The sequence below is a fragment of the Hemitrygon akajei genome, chromosome 15 (assembly GCF_048418815.1).
Source record: "Hemitrygon akajei chromosome 15, sHemAka1.3, whole genome shotgun sequence".
Taxonomy (NCBI): domain Eukaryota; kingdom Metazoa; phylum Chordata; class Chondrichthyes; order Myliobatiformes; family Dasyatidae; genus Hemitrygon; species Hemitrygon akajei.
The window spans coordinates 54,212,027-54,235,961 of record NC_133138.1 but is presented as its reverse complement, the minus strand read 5'-3'; the positions used below and the strand labels follow the sequence as shown (position 1 = coordinate 54,235,961).

Below are 23,935 nucleotides of genomic sequence, written 5' to 3'. Positions count from 1 at the left end.
CAACAATGTGGTTCCTGGACGAGTAACTGCAGTGGATTTTACAGTATTGTGTGTGTGGTGAACTACATATACCTGTCTGGACACGCCCCCTGATGACTGCTCCTGTGGCTCCTCCCACAGACCCCTGTATAAAGGTGATAGAGGTCTGAGCCCGGCCTCTCTGTCTCCAGGATGTAGTATAGTGGTCACTCACTGCTTGTTCCTTCTTCCAGTCACTAAAAGCCGATATCTCACCTTTACGTCTCAGAGTGAGTTACTGATGGTGCATCAATGTGTACATTGGTGGTAGAAGGAATAGGGTGGTGGATGAGGTGACAATCGAGCCTACATCTACTTAGGAGCTGTTGCTGCTGCACCTGTACAGAGAGAGCACTGCATCATACTTCTGACTTGTGTTGATGGTGCAAAGGCCTTAGGGTGTCAGGAATCACTTGTCACAGGACACCCAGCTGCTGATCTGTTCCTGAGACCACTATATTTATGTTGCTGATCCAACTGAGATTCTGGCAATCTCCAGAATATTGAAGGTCAGAGATTAAGAAATGTCAAGGCTAGCCATTTCAACTCTCTCAGAGACTATCACTTCAGTGACAGTAATGTTACTTGCCACTTAATAGCTCCTGGGTGAACGTGTCTCAGTCTTGCTCTTTGTAGGGATGGGCTATTTGCTGAGCAGCTATAAATGGAATTGAATATCGTGCACTCAGCAGAAGACATTCAGTAAGATTTTTTGTGTAGTATAATGACAAAGTTTTAATACAAGACTTCACAAATAGAGTTTCTGACCAAATTTCCTAATTCAGGTGTAAACAGTTCTGCTTTAAAGTACAATCAATCAGCAAGAGGTCCAGACACAAAAAAAAGATAAATTTTCTGGTTAGCATTTGCAGTGACCCTCAAATTCACTCCAGGTGTAAATTTCACATGTTCTTCTTGCTGATGTATATGGCTTAGCAAAAACAATGATCAACTCACATTACCTCAATAGTGTTATCCATTGATTTTGAGTGGGCCTGGGCTGACTGGCTTCTGATAAACATGGAAACGTGGTGTGGCTCCCACCACTGGAGTGTTTTCTATTATCAACACTTCCACTGAGAAGTTAATGAAGACAAAATTTACATGATGACAAGAAGTTGTTTTAAAATGTCAATAGCCTAGGGGAATCATTGAATTCAATTACAGTGATGACAGACCCATTAAAAAGGAGATATTTTAATTAAGACTAACTTCCTTCCACAGAAGGTGTGAGTTCTCCTGTTGCCTCTAATTCAAAAGGCCCAAGTGTAACTAGAATAACAGCCCAGTCCAGTTTATGTTCTAATCCCAATCCGAACCATGGACTGAATACATACATCAGACGAGAATAACTACCTAGTGGAGATCAGAAGAGTTTCAGAGTTGTTTATCAATTTGGGAAAGAAAACTCTTCTGAAAATAACAAATTTGGAGAATGAGTTTCGGTTATTTGACAGGTTTCATTGCTTCTGTTTATTGCCCTATACTCACTTTTATTTAGCCTGTACTTATTCATTTGTGGTGTTTTCTTGTGCACGAGTTCAAATCTCTGTGTCGTTCACCTCCTAAAAGTATTAACAAAATTAGCAACTCTCAAAAAAATGCCGCAGGAACTCAGCAGTTCAGGCAGCATCTACGGAAATGAACAAACAGTCAAAGTTTCAGGGTGGAGACCCTTCATCAGGACTGGAAAGCAAGGGGGAAGACAACGGAATAAGTTGGGGGAGGGAAGCGAAAGAATACAAACTAGAAGGTGCTAAGTGAAGTCAGGTGGTTGTGGGAGGGGAGGGAGTATTGAAGTAAGAAGTTTGGAGGTGATAGGTGGAATTGGTAAAATGCTGGAGGAGAAGGAATCTGATAGGAGAAGAGTAGACCATGGGAGAAAGGGAAGGAGGAGGGGCACTGGGGGCAGATGAGCAGAAGAGAAAAAGCAAAAGGGAACATGACACAGATTGAGGGACCACTCTGTTGAGCACCTTTGTTCCATCTGCAAAATACTGTATCCCACACTCCAGATGTGACCACCTCTACATTGGTGAGACACAGTGTAGATTGGGGGACTGCTTTGTCCAGCATCTTCACTCCTCTGCAAAAAGCAGGATTTTCCGGTGACCAACCATTTTCATTATAGTCCCCAGTCCCTTTCCAACATGTCAGTCCATTGCCTCCTCTACTGCCATGATGAAGCCACTCTCAATTTGGAGGAGTATCACCTCATACTCTTCCTGGGTAGCCTCCAACCTGATTTCATAGATTTCTTCAATCTCTCCCTCTTCCCTCTTCTTCAATTCCCCTCTCTGGCTCCACTCTTACATCTTCTTCTCTCCTCACCTGCTTATCACCTCCCTCTGGTGCCCATCATCCTTCTTTTTCTCCCATGGTCCACTCTCCTCTCCTATCAGATTCTTTTTTCTCTAGCCCTTTACCTTTTCCACCTATCACCTCCCAGCTTCTTACTTCATACCCCCTCCCACCCACCTGGCTTCATCTACTACCTCAAGCTTAAATTCCTCTCCCTCCCCCACCTTCTTATTCTGGCTTCTTCCCTCCTTTTCTATTCTGATAGCTCAACTCAAAAGATAGTCTCAGCTCAAAACCTCGACTGTTTATCTATTTTCATAGATGCTACCTGACCTTCTGAGTTTGTCCAGTACATAGTGTGTGTGTGTGTGTGTGTGTGATTTCTTCAGATATAGCGTAGAACAGGACCTTAGGCCCTTTGAGCCGTGCTGGCCGGAAACCCCCGACTTAACACTAACCTGGTAATGGGACCACTTACAATGACCAATGGACATAGCAACTGGTACAGCTTTGGACTCTGGGCAAAAAACCAGAGTACCCGGAGGAAACTCACGTGGTCATGGGGATAATGTACAAACTCCTTACAGACAGCAGTGGGAATTGAACCTGGGTCGCTGCTACTGTAAAGTGTAGTGCTAACCACTACACTATACCCAGCATCTGCAGAATCTCTGATGTTAAAATTAACAAAGGTTAGTTTCAGGCTTCCTCTCAGGGGTTTCACTTTCTCATTGAAAATCACTGCATGTTGTGAAATATTTTTTGTTAAATCTAAATTGCAGGTTGCTTGATTTTAATCATGGCCGACATTTATACACAGCTTCAGTTTCAAATTCCAACTAAACTCAATATAGTATTGCTGGTTCACTTGCAAGAGGACCCAAGGCAAATAATTAAATGTAAATACGTATATTCTATTCAAATATGTCTGACTGCTGCATGTTTTTGAAATAAACAAGTACTCAAGTTCAAATTTGGAGATTGGTATATTTTATAGCCACTGCCATTCAAATCCACAGGGTTCATTAAGACTCTTCGAAGAAACAGTGTCTGAGTGGAAATGTTAAGAAGCCAGGCACATTCTATAACTGCTGATTGAATAATTACTAATGCAACTTCATAAAATAGTTTGGCTGATTTGAGTGCTACATTATTCATAGTTTTATAATGCAGGGAGAAAATAAATTGGGAATCAGTGAAAAATGTGCTGTTACTATAAACGCACATTCATACCCATTTTTAAATGAAATAGAACAGCCTACAGCATGGTTTAGTACTCGAGTTAACCTGCTGAGATTAAAACCACAAGAAAATTCTCATGGAAAGACAAGCTACAGCTGTGGCTAAAATAATATAAGAAATATTAGTACTATTTGGCTTAAAGGGATAACCTATAAACTTCCTGAAATGCAGAATGTTGTAGAATGAAGCAAAAAAAAACAAATAAAACTATGATTTTGGGACAGGCACCAGCAAGAAGATGTACAAGAGATGTCACAGGGATAACGTATGAAGAGAAAAGGTCAAAACTTGAACTTGTATTCAAGGGAAAAGTAGATATTTCAATATGAAATAGTAGTTTTGTGTATTTTTGCTACAATTTCCTCATACCATTAGAATGATCTGCAACATCTTCACACAATGAACTGCCATTTTAAATACTGAATTATATATATCACATACTAAGCTATCAGATGTTAATATTCATATGGACATGAATAAATACAGGAAAATGAATTCAATTTAGTCTTCAAAATCTGAAAACAAACATAATGGAGAATAATTTATTCTGGCGCAAGAGGCACAAAATGCTGGAGGAGCTCAGCCATCTACGGAAGGAAATGAACAGTCGATGGTTTGAGCCAAAACCTTCATTAGACAATGGAGAAGAAGGGAACAGAAGCCAGAATAAGGTTTGGGGTGGGGGAAGAGAAGGTACAAGCAGGTGGATGGGTGGGGAAGGGGACAAAAATAAGAAACTAGGAGCACACATGTGGAAGAGGGGAAGGGCTGAGGAAGAAGGAATCAAATTGGAGAGGACAGTGGACCATGTAAGAAAGAGGAGGGGGGAAACCAGAGGGAGGTGATGAGCCCATGAGGAAGAGAAAAGGGGTGAGCATGTAACCAGCATGGAGAATTGAAAGAGAGAAAGAGGAAGGGAGGAGAAATTACCTGAAGTTGGAAAAATTGATTTCATGGCATGAGGTAGGAGGCTACCCAGACGGAATATGAGATGTTACTCCTCATTCTGGTTACCCTCTTTTCCCTTCTCTTTTCCTCAACTGTTATCTCCTCCCTCTGGTTCCATTCCCCCTTTCCTTTCCTCCATGGTCCACTGCCCTTTCCTATTAGATTCCCCCTTCTTCACCTCTTCCTAACTCCTCCAGCTTGTTACTTCATTCTCCCTCTCCCCACCCGCTCCTTCCCCATCAACTGGTCTCACTTATCACCAGACAGCTTGCAACTCTATTCATTTTCCCCAACACCTTATCCTGGCTTCTTCCCCCTTCCCTTTCCGTCCTGATGAAGGATCTCTGCATGAAATGTTGACTGTTTATCCCGCTCCACAGATTCTGCCTGACTTGCTGAGTTCTTCCAGCATTGTGAGCAATGCTCAAGATTTCCAGCATCTGCAGAATCTCCAGTTTATCATTTAATCAGGACCTCTGTAGAAAGTTTTCATATTTTCAGTCAGGGCCAAAAGCAAACATTACACCTTTCAATGATACTATCCTCTGATATTTTCATAAAAAGGTTCAGAACTGATTCCAGAAGCATCCAATTTTTCATCAGCAAGATAACCTAAAACATGATGTTTAAACTTACCCTCATCAGTCTAGGGAGCCTACACTATTTTTGTGAAACTCAGAATCAAGAGGAAAATTGATTAACCTGTACAGACTTTACACTGAATTTAACTACTTCAGGTTATACTCTCTGAAGTATAGGGCGATACTGATTCCGCTATTACCTTTTTCAAACTGCTCTTGACTAATCTATTCAGTTTTTCCCATTTACCAGACTTTCATGATTTTGGCACAATTGCCTGAGCCATCTCATTTAAAAAGAATTTTGACAGGCAGATGAGCAGGCAGAGATGGAGGAATATAGAGCGTAAGCAGGCAGATGGAAGAAGTTTCAATTGGCATCGTGGTCAGCACAGACTCCATGGGTCGAAGTGCCTGTGCTAAACTCTTGGACATACTTCTGCTTTCCATCCTGTAACAATGTTCTCTTTTGTTCTTCCTTTCCCTTCCTCATTCCTTGCCACCATACCCACTTAAAACTTGATATACTGGACATCAGCAGATTGTAAGGAAGTTTGGTAGTCATGGTGCTCATCAAAGATTTAAAGACAAATCTCAGCTGAAACACAAATGCAACACCTCACAAAGGAAGACACATCTTTTAGTTGAGTTGCTAAAGCAAGAAATCATATGCTTTCTCAACATTCTGGTCAACTTTTAATTTTTTAATATTAGCATTTTATCAAAGAAGAATGTAGTCACCATCACACTGATATTCTCAGGAGCTCAGTGTTTGTAATCTGTCAAAATAAGAAAACATTTTAATTTCTTTTTCATTGGTCTTGAGGTGTTATGCAACTTTCTAGAGAAGATGTAATAGGCAATATACAAAATCAAATATCTTTTTACTTTTTGGTCTAATGCTGACAAAAAGCTTAAAATACCATTTTAGTCTTTCAGTCCATTGATGTCGTCCAAACTGTGTATTTTGTCTATTTCCATTTTCCCTATAAAATTAGGCATCTACATTTGCTTGCGTATTGCTAAGTTTTGATGACAGAAATATAAACTAAAGCTGAAAATACTTGGAATCATCTCAACATCACAATAAGTAAACAACCTATTAACACAAAAATATTACCTGGGTCTTCAAAGATGTTGGAGGTGGGCTCAAGAGCAGAAGCTAGATCAAATGTATTCTCTGCAGCACCTGTCCCAGGGCTAAAATAACAAGAATAAAGCTCAATGCTACTCTTGTCGTATGACAATCGATAAGTATTTTGGTTAAAGACTCTAAACACATACATTGAATTTTTAAATCAAATGATTACCTGAACAATGACAGTAAATTTACTCTGAGATGAAGAGATTACATAGTTAGTTAAAACATGCAAAAATGTCATCAATTATTTTTTGATAATGCACCAATAAAGCAATGGATTACTGTGGTGGAACTGAATTACATCATGATTTAGGGTCTAAAAATGAAATATGAAAATATTTTATGAAACACTATATGGATTAGTTTATTTAAAGTGAATCTTGAAAAATCTAAGATATCTTATAAAAATACAACCATTATAACTGTACTGGGAAATTCTTACTATTTTAATGAAAGAGAGTACTATTTTAATGACAGAGCTCCATTATGACAAAGCAAACTGGAAACAAAAGTCATGAGAACCAGAATCTAGTACCGTATACTATATGCTGTGACCGATAACAGAAGAAAAATGCAATAATGCTGACCATTTATATTACTGACAATATACAAATCTAGTATGACTCTTTCAGCCAATTTTGTTTCCTTCTCTCCCGAGGGCAACATCACAAAACAAGTTTAAAGATGAAGAATGACAGCAAGGAAATCATAGTAAACAGCCATCTTTATTAATTCTTCCTCTCCACTAACTCAGAGCATGAAAATAAATAACATTACTTCTCCTGTCCATCTGGCTGAAATGGGCTAACTCAGTATGAAGAGATCTGTAACTACTTTTCTGTGTGAATTAATCAAGCGTTCAGGCACAAGGAGATGGAAAACAAAAAATAAAAGCTATGAATAAATTATCATCTGTGGTTTTATTTTTATTTCAAAATTAATATGAATAAGACTTAGAATAATGTAGGAACAATGATGATAAAAAACCTCATAAAATGTATGCACTAATATGTTCTGTTAATCGTCTATCCTTCTATTCTATCCCGACTCCAAACACAGCTACCTCTCAATCTACTTCCTGCAAACAAAGAATTGTGTAGAATCTGTGATTATAATGAAGATGGTTATATTAAAAAAAAACAGAGTTGCTATATTGCGAGCACCTTTAGGCCTCAGTGGAGGATCTCAATTGAAATCTGCCAAATACATAGTGAAGATTTTTCCATTGGTAGGAGAGTGTAGGATCTGAGAGCACAGACTCAGAATAAAGGAACACCCCTTTAAAAATGAGATGATGAGGAATTTCTTCATCCAATGGGTGATGAATCAGTGGAATCTATTGCCAGAGAGGGTGGTGAGGGCAAGACAGTGGGTGTATTTAAGGAAGAGACTGATCAGTTTTTGAGTAGTAAGGGAGTTAAAGAAAATGAAAAGGCAAGAAAATGGGATTGAATAATAACAGCCCCTATTAACAGACTCGATGGGCAAAATGGCCTAATTCTTCTCTCAAGTACTGAGGTCTTAAAACAATTATATGCAGAGAGCAGTACAGGGGTCAATAGGTACCAAAATCCAACCAACTAGACAATAATACATTCCTAATGTAACTAAAAATGAAATAGGTGCCAATATAATTTGTTACAATGTGCAGTTCATTTGAAACTTAAACATGTACTTTTGCTTATGATCTTTCATCTCTGTTGTTTGCACAATATAGTGTTTACTTATAACTCAATTTCCAAAATCTAATTCCACAGCCTTATGTGGGATTTCTGCTCCATCACATCTTTCATATTCTACAATTATAATTCAGTTCCATTTCCTGACATGAATACAGTAGAATTTCCTGTTACAGTGCCTTGGAAAGTAATAACAAAATTCATAGCTCTTTATACTCAAGACTTTGACATCTCTTTGTGCTACAGTAGACTAGGCTTCAGGCTAAATACACAGCATGACCAAGTAATGTACTCTACAATATATTTCTTAGAAAATATTAAGAATTATTAGAATGGTAAATATAACTAAGGGTGGCACAATTAACTTTAAATGATATAAAATTTCAGTGTTTATAGATTCTGTGTGATTTCAGTTTGATGAATATTTAATAAGCTACTTAAATATAAAGGTGCATCCAGTGTTAACTTTTGTTGTAACTCGTTTTTAAACAGCGAAGTTTTTGAAGAGATTTATGTAAATCAGTTAAGTCAATGCACTGCTGTATTCAGATTTAAGTTGTTGATTTGAAGTTAACCATATAACAATTACAAAAACGGAAACAGGCCATCTCAGCCCTTCTAGTCCGTGCCGACGCTTACATTCACCTAGTCCCAGTGGCTCACACTCTGTCCATAACCCTCCATTCCTTTCCTGTCCATATACCTATCCAATTTTACTTTAAATTACAATACCGAACCTGCCTCTACCACTTCTACTGGAAGCTCGTTCCACACAGCTACCACTCTCTGAGTAAAGAAATTCCCCCTCGTGCCACCCTTAAACTTTTGCCCCCTAACTCTCAAATCACGTCCTCTTGTTTGAATCTCCCTTACTCTCAATGGAAAAAGCCTATCCACGTCAACTCGATCTATCCCCCTCATTATTTTAAATACCTCTATCAAGTCCCCCCTCAACCTTCTATGCTCCAAAGAATAAAGACCTAACTTGTTCAGCCTTTCCCTGTAACTTACGTGCTGAAACCCAGGTAACATTCTGGTAAATCTTCTCTGTATTCTCTCTATTTTGTTGATATCTTTCCTATAATTCGGTGACCAGAACTGTACACAATACTCCAAACGCGGCCTTACCAATGCCTTGTACAATTTTAACATTACATCCCAACTCCTATACTCAATGCTCTGATTTATAAAGGCCTGCGTACCAAAAGCTTTCTTCACCACCCTATCCACATTAGATTCCACCTTCAGGGAACTATGCACCATTATTTCTAGATCACTCTGTTCTACTGCATTCTTCAACGCCCTACCATTTACGATGTATATCCTATTTGGATTATTCCTACCAAAATGTAGCACCTCACATTTATCAGCATTAAACTCCATCTGCCATCATTCAGCCCACTCTTCTAACTGGCCTAAATCTCTCTGCAAGCTTAGAAAACCTACTTCATTATCCACAACACCACCTACCTTAGTATCATCTGCGTACTTACTAATCCAATTTACCACCCCATCATCCAGATCATTAACGTATATGACAAACAACATTGGACCCAATACAGATCCCTGAGGCACACCACTAGTCACTGGCCTCCAACCTGACAAACAGTTATCCACCACTACTCTCTGGCATCTCCCATCTAGCCACTGTTGAATCCATTTTACTACTTCAATAATAATACCTAACGATTGAACCTTCCTAACTAACCTTCTGTGCGGAACCTTGTCAAAGGCCTTACTGAGGTCCATATAGACAACATCCACTGCTTTACCCTCGTCAACTTTCCTCGTAACCTCTTCAAAAAATTCAGTAAGATTTGTCCAACTTGACCTTCCACGCACAAATCCATGCTGACTATTCCTAATCAGACCCTGTCTATCCAGATAATCATACATAGCATCTCTAAGAATACTTTCCATTAACTTACCCACCACTGATGTTTAACTGACAGGCCTATAATTGCTAGGTTTACTCTTAGAACCCTTTTTAAACAATGGAACCACATGAGCAATACGCCAATCCTCCGGCACCATCCCCGTTTCTAATGACATTTAAAATATTTCTGTTAGAGCCCCTGCTATTTCTACACCAACTTCCCTCAAGGTCCTAGGGAATATCCCGTCAGGACCCAGAGATTTATCCACTGTTATACTCCTTAAAAGTGCCAGTACTTCCTCCTCTTTAATTGTCATAGATTCCATAACTTCCCTACTTGTTTCCCTTACCTTACACAATTCAATATCCTTCTCTTAGTGAATACCAAAGAAAAGAAATTGAAAAAGAAATTGAAGAAAAGTTGGTGGTCATTAGTTGTCCATCAGGCCAATGTCCAAACAAGAAATATAAAACTGATTTCACATAACAGACCATAAATATTTAGTTGTGATATTTTCAATACAATAGGTTCTAATACTCTTTCAGTGCATTTAATTCCAAATTTACCTACAGCACACACAATCATCAACCTCAATATATGTTAAAAAGTGTTTGCTTAAACATGAAAGCAAGTCTGCTTAATTAAAATTAAGAATGTTCAGAATTATTTGTTTTAAATCTATGCAATGCATTTAGTGTTTCCTCAGTTCTATGCCTCATTATTTTCATTTTACTTTGGCTGTTATCTACATCTGATGCTTTTGTTTTTCTTAAGACTGCTCCATTGAACCCCAGAGGAAATGTTTTGGATTTTGTCATCTGGGATCAATTTTAATTCTTTGCATTCCTGCTGGAGCTGTTAATCTGATAAACTACTTGACAACTCCTACTGTTCCCTCCCCCCAACCTACCAACTGCCTCAAAAATAAATTACAGAATTAATGTGAAAAGTAGGTAGCATAATTGTCCCTTTGCTTCCCAGAACACTTTAGAAACAACCCCATGCTGGATTAGAATAATGTAACATTTAGGAACAAAGTGACTATGTAATAATTAAAAACTATAATGAAAGCTAAGAAGGACATGTTTATTTTTTGACACTGAATCACTTAAATTTAATGGAAAACCTGCAATCCTCTGTAGTAGAGGATTCCATGGACCCTCGGTTAATGGTAGGGGTCTATGGCATTAAAAAAGGTTGGGAACCCTTGCTCTGCAATCTCATTTTCTCTGCAGTTCACATCAAAGGACGAAGCAGATGCCTTGGAGGTGATTTAATTCCAATAAAAGAGTTCCTGATGAACAAAAAATTATAAATTGTTTTCACATGGAAGAGGGAATGTGCATCTCAGTGATTAATTCAGTACACCTTTAATCAACTAATCCGAAGAGATTAAAATCAAATATCATTTGATATCAAACTTCGAGTCTTAAACCCATTAAAAGCTTATGATATGAATCTAACTATATGAATTCTACTTGATTCAATTCAGATGTAATAAGATCCTTTAATGTGATAACAAGTTGAAAAATAAGATTCTAATCTCTTTCTAAATTAATATTTTATATATATTAGAATCTTATCATTAATTGTCACTTTGAAATAAAGATTTAAATCAAGATTGCTTCCTTTAGCTTGTATAGGAATCATACAATATTCCTTGATTCCATAAACAGGCATAGCTAAAACAAAGGTTATCCTCAGAGACCGAGGCCTGAAAATGGATTGATTACATTTTGATGAGAGAAACTGGGACACAAATTTCCCACTAGTCTTAGGGTCATTCTTGCATTTAATTCAGCTTATGAAATTTGGTTTCACTGATACAAAATCCTCTAATATGTTTAACATGTTGTGGAAAGTAGTATGTGAAATCATGCAAACAATTTTAATAATAACTTAGAACATGCTTGAAAGTGGAAAGTGAGTATGGAGTAGGGTAGAAGTTAACAAGTGAGTGAGATTAACTGGACAGCAGTTTTGAAGAAACTGGCACTATAATCTAAATCATGTAGAATTCACATTTAAAATGATCCTTCAGAAAACAAGATTCTAATCTCACTCCAAATTAATATTTGGTGAAGGACGGGCTCGTTCACCTCGCTGCTCTGTGACGCTTACTTGACTCTGCACTGAACTAAAGGTCTGTGCACAGACTCTCTTTGTGGACTCCAGTTCAGAATACTATTTGCTTACTTTTATTGTTTGCATGATTGTTTTTCTCTCTGTTCATTGAGTGTTTGACCGTTTTTTAAAAATGTGTTCCTTTGGGTTTCTTTGTTTTGTGACTGCCTGTAAGGAGGCAAAACTCATGGTTGTATAATGTATACATCCTTTGATAATAAATGAACTTTGAAATTGTAAATTCTGTATCTAACCCAACAATAATGTCAAAAGATCTGAAAAAAATGAAATCGTACGACCAATACAAAAATGAAGCTTGTTCACCCAAGATGTTAGGTTAAGATTTAAAATGCCATTTATTTTAATTTTTATAAATGAAGTACAGAAAAGGAAACAACAATGCTACAGGAAAGCTGATGAAAATAAAATCACTTCAAAAGATTCAGAAAATTCAGGAGAGTTGGGGAAATGGGTGCAAATTAATTGAGCATCCTTGAAAGATATTCAAATTTCTTATGTATTTTGTGCAGGAATTTGGACAATGTGGCACTGTTATATCTTCAAACAACACATGAAAATTAAAGGAGAAATTACATTAAAGACTCAAGCTTTTGCATGATTATTCAACCCCCTTGGCATCCATAATCCATTAATTATTTGATTACTAAAAGCATTAAAACATCACATCTGGACAGTGAAGATGCATATACTGTATCAGGATGCTCTTCATTGACTACAACTCTGCATTCAATACTATCATCCCTTAAAACCAGTCAATAAGCTTCAAGACCTTGGTGTTATTATCTCCTTGTGCAATTGGATCCTTGATTTTCTCACTTGCAAATCATAGTCGGTCTGGGTTGGCAACATCTCCACAATCATAATCAGCACAGGTGCACCACAAAGCCGTGTGGTAAGCCCCTGGTCTACCAACCTTATACTTGTGAATGTGAGGCCAAGCACAGCTTTAATGCCATATTTAAGTTTGCTGGTGATACCACTGTTAATGACTACATCAAAGGTGGTGTTGAATCAGCATACAGGAGAGAAATTGAAAATCTGGCTGAATCACGCAACAATAACCTCTCATTAAAGTCAGCAAAGCCAAAGAGCTGATTATCGACTACAGGAGAAGGAAACTGGAGGTCCATGAGACAGTCTTCATCAGGGGATCAGAGATGGAGAATGCCAGCAACTTTAAATTCCTCAGCATTATCATTTCAGAAGATCTGTCCTGAGTCCAGTATGCAAGTGCCACTACAAAGAAAGCACGGCAGTGCCTCTACTTCCTTAGAGGTTTTTGAAGATTCAGCTTGTCATCCAAAACTTTGCTAGGCTTTTATAGCTGCACTGCGGAGAGTATACTGTCTGGTTGCATCATCCCCTGGCATGGAAATACCAATGCCGTTGAACAGAAAGTGCTACAAGAAGTACTGAATACAGCCAGGTCCATTATGGATAAAGTCCTCTCCAAAATTGAGGACAGCTCTAAGGAACGCTGTCGCAGGAAAGCAGCAACCATTATCAAGGATCACCACAATCCAGGTCATTTGCTCATCTCACTGCTGCCATCAGGAAGGAAGTACATGAGCTCCAGGATCCACACCACTTCAGTGATTACCCCGAGCCCTCAACCATCAGGCTCTTGAAACAGAAGGGGTAACTTCATTCAGCGCAACACCGAAGTGTTCCCAGAAATTATTCCCTCACTGAGGTTTTGTCACCTCATATTCTCGATAACAAAAGTGAATCTTGGGGTAGTATATGGCGACATACAGGTACGTTGATAATAAATTCTTTGAACTTTGAACATCAAACCTGGGTATTGGCAATGGTCTGCGGATCACAAAAACGTAGAACTCTCTGAGGGCAACAATATTTTCTTGGCATACCTGTTCTCCTACTTAAACCAAAGTCAGCTCACCCAGATTGCTGCTGCTCATAAAGGGTACAACCTAAAATCAGCCCTCCAAGGCTCAGCGAAGTCACAGAAATATCCATCCAGGCGCCCTGAACTCTACTGCTACAAACAGCATTCTACAGTTATTAGGCAGAAATGTACAGGACCACCTCCAGGCAAGGACACACAAAAGGCAGGCATTTGCAAGGAAAGCAGAAGGATGAATAATTAATGTTGTTAAATGCAAGATATCAGTATAAAGATGCTGTACAAGTAGACACTATAACTTTGTGTAATGTAATGTTGGTTTTGGTTATAATATTGAGATGTAGACAGGAAATAACTTGTGGTGCATTAAGCTTCAGGACCAACATGATGCAAACACAGCCAATTTAAACTACACAACACGCTGGAGGGACTCAGCAGGCAAGGCAGCTGAGTTCCTCCAGCATTTTGTGTGTGTTGTTTGCATTTCCAGTATCTGCAGATTTTCTCTCGTTTATGATTGAATTTAAACTATCCAACTGCCAACAAGAAAGAAACAACTGGCTGTGGCCTTTCTCCTGTTATTCACCTCCTCCTCTGTTTGCACCGCTGATGGCAATCACCAAGTTAACAATAATGCCAGATTATACAGAGGACAACGTCATAACTCTACTTAAATCTAAACTCTATTCTTTCAGTCATTTAAAGACTGCAGTTGTTACTATACTCAGCCTCCAACCATATCCAAAGCAGGTTTGAAATCAAGACTCGATAAATACTTTAGTAACATCCAAATAGGAATCCTCAAAGGGTTCAATATTTTCAACATTATACCCCACAACCAACCAAAAAGAACAGTTTAGATATGTGTATGCTGGACAGGCTGCCAGCCTATCAGAGTGTCCTAAATTATCTGCAATACTTCGCCCTTAAAAAAATGCAGAAAACTGCGCAAGCAGCTAGATTTTTTGATCCAATCAGCTGTTAGTTTCCAACCTTTTCTAGCTTTTGGCATCTTCACCCTTTTGGGCACACCAGAATTTATAGGCTACCCTGTGCAAGTAGCTTTGATATATGCAAGTAAATGTGAGATCAAATTTGATATGAAAAAAGGCATTCAAATAGTTTTATCAGGAGTTGATAACCTTGTCCTTTGCCATTCTTCGCATTATCAGGAAGCGTTCAATGTTTCATGAATAATTTTACTATTTATCCAGAGTGCTACATGGGTTCTAATTGTTTAGCTAGCCATAACTGATCAAGAATTTGAAATTTGCCTGATTTTAAAAGACTCATCACATTTTATTTGAGTGATGGTTGAAAATGCAGTTAATCAGAGGAAAAAAATAGTCTTCATAAAGAAATCTTTTGCTACTTTAGAGTAGCTAACTAGTTACAATAGCAATTACTATTCTCATTTGTAGACAGGTGACATTTGGGCAACAGTAACTTCTCTTATATGAAACAAATTGAGGACTTAATATACTTAATTACATCTTCATACAAGGATTACACCAAATATGGGTATGTAGATTCTGCCATTGAAAGTTTCACAACATTTAATAGATTTGGATAGTTACAAACAGCCACAAATATACAAATCAAATGGAGAAACAGTTAATTCAGGAATCTTTATTAAAATATTTCCTCAAAGCAAACCAGTATATATAAATTTGTACAGAGTGCATTAATGGTATGTTATAAATGTATGCAACAGTTTGCTGGTACCTGGTTTTACAATCATTAAACCTGACTCAAGTGTGAAGCTTTAACCAATCATATTTTGTGCTCCTACAATTCAGGACTAACCATTTCAGATTCTTTTGGCAGGTGAAAAGCTTCAGACTGAATTTTGCTTAGCTGATTTATATACTACTGCATCCAGAGCTTACATCTGTAACCGGAAGAAAATTGGCTCAACTTTAGCTTTGTAAATTCCAAAAGAATTCTGTTTAACTTAAATCATGCATAACTGTTCCTTTTGCAAATCATGTTGTATAATAATTGAATTGTAAACAAAAACATGCTGATCAACAAATTGAAATCTCCACAAAAGTCATAACTTTTTATGTTTCATATATAACCAATGCTCAGACACAAGAGAAATGAGATGTTCAGGTCAGAAATAAAGGACTTAAGAGATAGCAAGCTTTCAGCAATTACACTTTAGTTAATTTTTTATGTTAAGAGAGTGAGCAGATCTTTCATGGTGCCAATCACGCAATCTTGTGTAACGTGGGCTCTGCAGTTCGGTGATAAACTTTTCTCTGCAGAGGATAAAAGAGAAAGATGAGAAGAAAAAGGAAGGAAAATGTAATATGACTCATGCAGAAAGTTAACAAAATGCCTCAATATTTTTCAAAAGTGCATTTTCAATTTAAATCCCACATTAGGGTCAGAGACACCTAACTTTCAAGGATAATGCTTGGGATAGATCTGATGCATGTGGTCCTTTGTACTGCTTAAATAGATTATTTTAAAGAAAGTAAAGCAAATTCATCCAAGAATATTATGTCTTTCATAGCTGGTCAGAAAAGTCTGTAATGTACATCTAATAATGAAACTTTAAATTTGCTTCTGAAACATTTAACAGAAGTAATGTCCCTTTGCAGCTGATTCTTGAATTTTCTCCCTGTTCAGAGAATAGTCTGTCTTTATTCCTTCTACCAACATGTATGACCATACACTTTCCTACTTTGCATTCTACCTACTACTTCTTTGCCCATTTTCCCAAACTGCAGACTCCCCGCTTCTTCAAAACTACCTGCCCCTCCACCTATCTTTGGATCATCTGCAACCTGGCCACAAACCATCAATTCCATCATCCAAAACATTAAACATATCAAGTGAAAAGAGGCAGTACCAACACCGACCCCTGCAGAACACCACAAGTCACCAGCAGTCTACCAGAAAAGTTTCCCTTTATTCCCACTCTCTGCCTCCTGCCAGTCAGCCAATTTACTACCCATGCTGGTATCTTTCCTGTAATACCATGGGCTCTTCTGTTGGTAAGTAGCCTCATATGCGGCACCTTGTCAAAGGCCTTCTGAAAATTCAGGTATACAACATCCACTGACTGCCCTTTGTCTATCCAGAATTCTAACAGATTTCTCAGGCAAGATTTCCTCTTAAGGAAACCATGCTGACTTTGGCCTAATTTTGGCATTTACCTCCAAGTACCCCAGCGCCTCACCCATAATAATGTTCCCAACCACTAAAGTTAGGCTAACTGGCCTATAATTTCCTTTCTTCTGCCCCCATTCCTCTAAAAGAGTGGATGAAATTCACAATTTTCTAATCCTCTAGAACCATTCCAGAATCTCATATTTCTTGAAAGATCATTACTAATACCTACACAATTCATTTAGCTACCTCTTTCAAAACCCTGGAGTGTAGTCCGTTTGGTCCAGGTGATTTATCTACCTTCAGACCTTTCTGCTTTCTAAGTACCTTCATCCTTAGCAATAGCAACTACACTCACTCCTGCCCACTGACAGTCCTGAATTTCTAGCATGCTGCTAAATGTCTTCCACAGTGAAAACTTATGCAAAATACTTAACTTCATTTGCCCTTTCTTTGTTCCCCATTACTACCTTCCCCAGCATCATTTTCCAATAGTCCAATATGCATTCTTACCTCTCTTTTACTCTGCGTATATCTGGAAAAACATTGTAATTCCTCCATTATTATTGGCTAGCTTACCTTCATACTTCCTTTTTTCCTCTTCTTATGGCTTTTTAGTTGCTTTCTATTGCTTTTTAAAAGCTTCCCAATTTTTTAACTTCCAACTAATGTTTGCTATAATATATGCCCTCACTTTGCTTTTAGGCTATTCTTGACTTCCTCGTCAGCCAGTTGCCTCATCATCCTTTTAAAATACATCTTCATATGTGGAATGTATCTATCCTGTGCTTTCTGAATTGCCCTCAAAAACTCTAGTCATTGCTGTTCTGCCATTCTCCCTGCTGGTATCCTTTTTCAATCAACTTTGCCCAACTCCTCCCTCAAGCCTCTGTAATCCCCTTTACTCTACTATAATATTGATACATCTGACTTTGTTTTCTCCCTCTCAAACTGCAAGATGAATTATATCATATTATGATTACTGCCTCCTAAAGGTTCCTTTACCTTAAGCTCCTTCATCAAATTTGATTCATTACGCAACATGCAATTCAGAATTTCCTTTCCCCTAGTGGGCTCAACCACAAACTGTTTAAAAGGCAATCTCTTAAGCATTTTACAAATTCCCTCTTTTGGGATCTAATACCAACATGATTTTCCCAATCTACCTTCATACTGAAATCCTCCATGACTATTGTAACATTATCCTTTTGACATGCCTTTTCTATCTCAGATTGTAATTTGTACCCCTTGTCTTGGCTACTGTTCAGAGGTCTCTACATATACAACTCTCATCATGGTCTTTTTACCTTGCAGATTCTTAACTGTATCCACAAGGATTCTGCATCTTCTGATTCTATGCCACCTCTTTAGAAATATTTGATTTTTTTGTAAACCAACAGAGCCACCCCATCCCAACAACCAGCCTACATGTCATTTTGATGTATATCCCTGGGTTTTAGGCTCCCAACAATTATTTCCTTTCAGCCACACACAGTGATGTCCATAACATCATACCTGCTAACCTCTAACTGTGCTACAAGATCATCTACCTTATTCCATGTACTGTATGCATTCAAATATAACATCTTTAGAATTGTATTCTTCACCTTTTTTAATTTTGTCCCCATGTTACATTTCAACCCATTTGAATGACTGCAATTTTGCCCCATTATCTGCCTGCCCTTCCTCACAGTCTCACTACACATCGCATCTATTTGTATACCAACTGCCCATCTTCATCACTGATTACCTAACACACTGATTACCGTCTCCATGCCAAAGTATTTTATACCCTCCCCAACAGCTCTAGCAAACCTGCCTGCAAGTTGTTGGTCCCTCTCAGGTTCAGGGTTTTGTATAAGTCATACCTTACCCAGAAGGGATCCCAAAGATCCAGGTATATGAAACCCTACCATGTGTTATGAATGCACTGAAATAGCAAAATATTTTTATTGTAAACTTATTATAAAAAAGTTCAAATTACAAAGGGAGGCAAACAAAGTTTAAAACCTTACCATTTCAGAATACCTCTCAATTTATACTTTGAGTTTGTGTTATGCCACACAAATGGAGCATACTATCTTAGTGATTTACATTTAATATTTCAGCAGAAAATTGACTTGCCTCAACCTGGGTAACCACAGGATTTTTATGGAACATAAAAGGACCACTCTTAATCTTTGGATTCCACCAAAAAGAGCAACGAAAGAAGTTTTAAAAATTGTTTAAATCAGTGCTCTAAATAGACACTTCAAGGACCACTGCTAAATCCTTGTATACTTGATTTAACAGTACAAAACTTTTAAAATACTGTTTCAAATCATCACTACACAATTATTAAAACAAAAGAATTTTTACAATCTGTATTTTATAGTAACTTAGTATTGGTTACATTGGGGCTGCCTACACATTTTGACTTCCACCTGAGTGATTCAACCACCTGAGGCGTACCCTAGCCCTCAGTCCAATTCTGTTTTCGTTCTCAGGAAAGACACAAGAGTTTCTGCCGATGCTGGAAGTCTTGAGCAACAGCCTTCATCAGGACTGGGAAGGAAGGGGGCAGTGACAGCTTTTGTCCCGTTCCTTTCCAGTCGTGATGAGCGGTCTGCCCCAAACGTTGTTTATTTCCTTCCATGGTTGCTGCCTGACCTGGGGAGTTCCTCCAGCATTTTGAGTGTGTGGTGTTCATTCTCATGAATGCCTGCTTCTATAATAAGATACAATGCAAATAAACACATTTCAAAATTTTCATTACTACGTTCCAAAATTTTAATGTATTGTTTGGGATATTGCAGACCAAATTCATTTACATAAATTTCATTGGGTGATTGTTTTTTTAAAATCTGCCTGCTGTTTCAGTTTAAAACACAAGAGATTTTGCAGATGCTGGAAATCGAGAGCAACACACACAAAATGCTGGAGGAACTCAGTAGGTCGGACAGTATCTTTGGAAATGAAAATACAGTCGGAATGTTAGGCTGAGACCCTTCCTTACTCCTGAAGAAAAGTCTCAGCTCAAAAATAACTCAAAACTTTCATTTTCATAGATGCTGCCTGACATGTTGAGTTCCTCCAGCATTTTGTGTGTGTTGGATTTCCAGCAACTTCAGACTTACTTGTATGCAGTTGACTAACATAACTAGTTGTCTGCTAAACAATCTGTTTGATTTGCTTTTCCAGCGAACTCGGAGGAAAATAAGGACAGCTCATGAAGTGCATTGGGTTGGAGTTAATATATTGGCATGGATAGGTGAGTGGCTAACTAACAAAAAGAAATTGAGTGGGATAAAAAAGCAATTGAAAATTGACAATCAATATTAGTCACCAGAATAGGTACTGGGACTTGAACAGGTTTCAATCTTAAATGAAGGGACCAAGTTCATTGTAGCCAAATTTGCTAATGCACTGGAGATAGTGAAAAGTTTGCAAAAGGGTATTTATTAAATGAATGCAGAAAAAAAACCTGACATATGACAAATTGGTGGAAAGTGGAAGTTTCTTATAAATTGCAACAGGACATTGACAGGATGCAGAACTGAGCTGAGAAGTGGCAGATGGACTTCAACCCAGAAAGTGTTAAGTGTTTCATTTTGGAAAATTGAATTTGATGGCAGAATACAGTGTTAATGGCAGGATTCTTTGGCAGTGTGGAAGTTGGGGTACATGTCCATAGATCCCTTCAAGTTGTCATGCGCGTTGATAGGGTTGTTAAGAAGGTGTATGGAGATTGAGTTCCAGAGCTACAAGGTAATGTTGCAGCTCTATAAATCCCTGGTTGGAATATTGTGTTCGGTTCTGCTTGCCTCATTACAGGAAGGATGTGGAAGTTTTAGAGAGGGTGCAAATGCTGCCTGGACTAAAGGGTACGCCTTATGAAGATAGATTGAGCGAATTTGGGCTTTCCCCTTCAGACTGAATGAGGATAAGAAGCAACTTGATAAAGGTGTACAAGATTTAGAAGGCATAGATCAAATGGGCAGCCAGAGGCATTTTCTCAGGGCAAAAGTGACAAACGCAAGTGGACATAATTTTAAGGTGCTCAGCAGATCAAGCATCATCTATGGAAATGAACAAACAGACAACATTCTAAGGTGATTTCGAGCAAAGTAGAGTGGGGATGTCAGAGATAAGTTCTTTATATAGAGAGTGGTGGGTCATCAAATGCCCTGCCAGTAAAAGCAGATACATGAGGAGCATTTCCCACAAGCTCTTAGGTAGACATGTGGATGATAGAAAAATGGAGTGTAATGTAAGATAGAAAGTTTAGATTGATCTCAGATTAGGTCAAAAGTTCAGTATAACACTTTTTGCTGAAGGACTGGTACTGTGCTGTAATGCTCTATGTCTACGAATATGATGTGGGAAAATATACTGGCTATCCAAATTGAAAAGATGGAAAGAAAAAGAAACTAATGATTACTTAACTAGAGAGTGCAAAAGTACTATGGTTGAAGTGGGATTTGAGGGTCCTAGTACATGAAAAGCGAAGAGCTGACATAAAGGAGCAGCACGTAATTAGGAAGGTTAATGGAATGTTGGCGCAGATTGCAAAGGATAAGGTATATTAAAGTAGGAAAGTTTTAATGCAGCTTTCAGAGTGCTGAAACAACCATATCTCTGGGCTAATGCATACAGTCTTGATCTCTATACTTAAGAAAATACCACAATTAGGGCATTTTTCTGTGATTGTGGCTAACATATGAAGAGAAGCTGAACAAGTTAGCTCTAACCACATTATAGTTCAGCAATGTTTTTCTTATTGAAACCTAAAGTTCTGAGGAGGGTTTCAAAGATGGATCCCGAGTGGGGCATGTGCTTAGAACAAAAGGGATTCCTCTTCTCAGAGTGGTCAATGCTCTTCAGTATTCTCATTCCCAGAAAGCAGAGAGCATGCTTCTGGGGCAGAAACTGATAATCATTTGAATTAAACAAGTCAAGGAAGGTGGAGGGAGACAAAGCCAAAATTGAGTCAGCTGTGATCTTATTGAAAGGAGTCACCTATGATCTTAAACACAAAGGATTCTGTAGATGCTGGAAATTTAGAGTAACACAAAACAAGACGCTGGAGGAAATCAGCAGGTCAGGCAGCATCTACGGAAAGGAATAAAGTCAATGTTTCGGGCTGGGATTGTTCATCAGGACTATGATCATATTGTTTTGTAGTGAATACGCATTAGGACATACAGTTGTATCAATAGTGTTAGAACACTGAACCACATTTTGCTATAAATCAAAAACAAATTTTCTGCCTATTCCTGTCTCTGTATCTTAAATTCTTAAGCTTTACTACATTGGGAAGGATTACTTTCATTTGTGCTCATCTGTTGCTGGAGTTATCAATCGATTATTAATTTGAAGATTTGGAAAAAAAAACACCATTAATAGTTCATTTATCTTTATACAACAATAAAGCATATATGCAAAGTAAATATGCTTCTATAAAAAGAAAGTCCTTCTTGGCATTTACTACAAATTTTCAAAACTATAGATTTTGGAAATTTGAAAATAAAACTAAAAGTGCTGAAGTTGTTCAGCAAACCTGATAGCATCCATGAAATAAGGGTAAAAAGTAGGTAGTTTATCCAACATGTTAATTTTATTTCTACCTACATAAAATTACCCACTATATTGCACATCTCCTTTAATTGTGATTTTATGCTATAAAAGCACAATGAGTTTACAATATTAATGCTAGGAGTGTGGATAGGAAACTTGTGTTCATTTCCAGCCCGACTATCTCAAGCAGCTGCATTGAGCTGTCTACTTCCACAATTTTGACTTTTATTGGTTCAGAGAAATTCATAGTATTATAGCTCAGTTAAGAATAATGGAAGTACAAATCAAATGAATTAATTTATTATCAAAATGCTTGGCTGTGTTACACCTGTGCCCAACTCTGAGGGGTCTGAAGGGTCCCAAAGTAGCCCCCTCCTTTTTGAGAATCGCAAGATCGCTATTAATTCAGGTCAGGAGACCCAGGAAATGAGAGAGAGACGTTTGGAATGTCTTGGCCCCTCGACGATACAAAGCTACGGGAAACGGCCATTGTCTCTTGGAATTGTGTATTGAGTATGGTGCTATTTATTTGAAGCCCTCAGGGAATGACCAAAAGTGGGCTGGTTGAGGGGAGGCATCCCTCCACCCTGATTGACATCTGAGACCCTGTGAGTCAGGATAAAAGAGGGTCTGGGGGAACAGCCCCTTCAGACGCACCAGAGGAGAAACGCTGGAAATCCCGTGACAGCGTTTAATAGCGACAGCCGGTGGAAGGTCCACGTGTGTCCTTTCCTGTTGCCTGGGATTGAGGCCTTACCACGGAAGACAGCTTAGCTAAAGAAGAGATCACCACCGACGACATTTCGAAGGATCGACATCATAACAAAGGAAAACGGGCAAGTTCTAAAAACATCGTCTCTCTCTCCAACCAAAAGCTGCAGCTTGAATGAACTAAAGTGACTTTTATATTTCCATCGGACAATACATTATACCCTAGACAACGATAGAGCTATTTCTTATTGATTATTATTATACCCGCGCTTTTAGATTTAGTATTGACGACGTATATTATCTGTATGTTTGCATTGATATTATTTTTGTGTATTTTTATCAATAAATACTGTTAAAAATAGTACCATCAGACTTCAACGGACCTCTCTATCTTTGCTGGTAAGTGACCCAGTTACGGGGTACGTAACAGCTGCTAGATGCTGCCTTTATTCATTTACTGAATAATGTGCTGCAGATTATGGATGGGCTTTGATATGTCACAGTACAGACCAGGCATAACAGAATATCTATCCTTTAGAATATGCTCTTAGTCACTACGTTTTTTGATTAAAAGTACATAATCAATGGTGGCCTCAAGTTACTGAAAGGTAAAAGTTTATCAATGCCCTCGTCTTTGATTTATAGGGAATGTGGTTCAACGTTCTACTGCTATTGACACTGTCTATCAAATGCATGTGCCAATGCATATTCAGAGCAAACAATATTTGGTCACAAACTCAACCAAGGTTATA

The 23,935-nt window shown here is 38.1% G+C and overlaps 1 protein-coding gene across 1 annotated transcript in view; it reads right to left on the bottom strand.

Moving 5' to 3' along the window:
• The window catches only part of pdlim7 (PDZ and LIM domain 7), a 151,494-nt gene that overhangs the window by 32,913 nt on the left and 94,646 nt on the right, over positions 1-23,935 (bottom strand). The gene's annotated exons all lie outside the window — the stretch shown is intronic.